We start from the raw sequence: 1,159 nt of genomic DNA, 5'->3' as shown, positions 1-1,159 counted from the left end.
CGGAATTTTAATTAGATTGACACAGTTAAGACCAAAAAGATAGAGTGGACATAGCTACCTTATTTTCAGCACCTGCCTTTAAACAGGCTGATGAACACCAATTGAAACACAGGTGAGTCTTGCTCTATGAGACAGTGACGGGAATCCCTTAGTATTTAAATATATTCATAAAATCATTATATAAATCTAAATATAAAATCAATCTCCTATAAGTTGTGAGTTGGCATTCACTATCTTTGTGAAAAGTTGAACACTACAAATGCAACATAGCTTTGAATCCAATTATACCTTTAGAAGGGGAAAACAGTGATAGCACTTGCTGGACCAGAATTACTATCAAAATTCAAAAAGCTTGATCATATACATTTAACTATAAGCCAATATTATTTAACTCAGGGCTGTTCAACAAAAATATCCTATCAGTCATTCATGATCTGAATTCTGGTGTATGAGATCAATTTAAATATGGTACATGTACAAAAGTCATAAGACATTTGTTTTGTAATAAATAACGCAGTGTCCAATTATTACTCATTAGTAGCTTTTTTGAGATAAGCTATCAAGTCTGCCCTTTCTGCCTTCTTCTTAATGTCAGCAAAGATCGTTTTTGTTCCAGGGATGTATTTCTTGGGATTTTCTAAATACTCCATCAGTGTCTCCTCTCCCCAGGTGATGCCTTTGTTCTTGTTGGCATCTGTGTAAGAGAATCCAGGGGCCTGACCTATCTTCCGCCCAAAGAGACCATGCAGATTTGGCCCAGTCTTGTGCTTGCCTCCCTTTTCCACGGTGTGGCACTGGGCACATTTCTGAACAAAAGTCTTCTTGCCCTTCTCAATATCACCCATTTTGAATTCGCTCTCTCCTTGCGCACTACACAGGAGTCTACTCCAAAGCCAGATGTCCCGCGCTCTCCCATGTATGCTTTTAATGGTGGTGACCTCCCCTTCAGATTTGACTCTTGAACTTAAATGGCAGTTTAGTCAACAAAGCAAGCAAAATAAGAAGTCCTTTCAATAAATCAAAGACTAACAGGAAGTAAAAAAAAAATTTTGGTTTCATTGACTTCACCAGTTAACATAAAACGGCTAACTGACATTAGTATAAGGATCGTCAAATACTTCTAGCACTTTTTGAACCATTAGAACAGCAGTTCTCAACC

At 37.5% G+C, this 1,159-nt stretch overlaps 1 pseudogene; it reads right to left on the bottom strand.

The window, feature by feature from the left end:
- Positions 1–527: 527 nt before the first annotated feature.
- Positions 528–845, bottom strand: LOC101412890 (cytochrome c pseudogene; annotated as a pseudogene).
- Between the last annotated feature and the right edge of the window lie 314 nt (positions 846–1,159).

This window comes from Dasypus novemcinctus, chromosome 16 (genome assembly GCF_030445035.2).
Source record: "Dasypus novemcinctus isolate mDasNov1 chromosome 16, mDasNov1.1.hap2, whole genome shotgun sequence".
Taxonomy (NCBI): Eukaryota; Metazoa; Chordata; class Mammalia; order Cingulata; family Dasypodidae; genus Dasypus; species Dasypus novemcinctus.
This window is presented reverse-complemented; position numbering and strand designations above follow the sequence as displayed.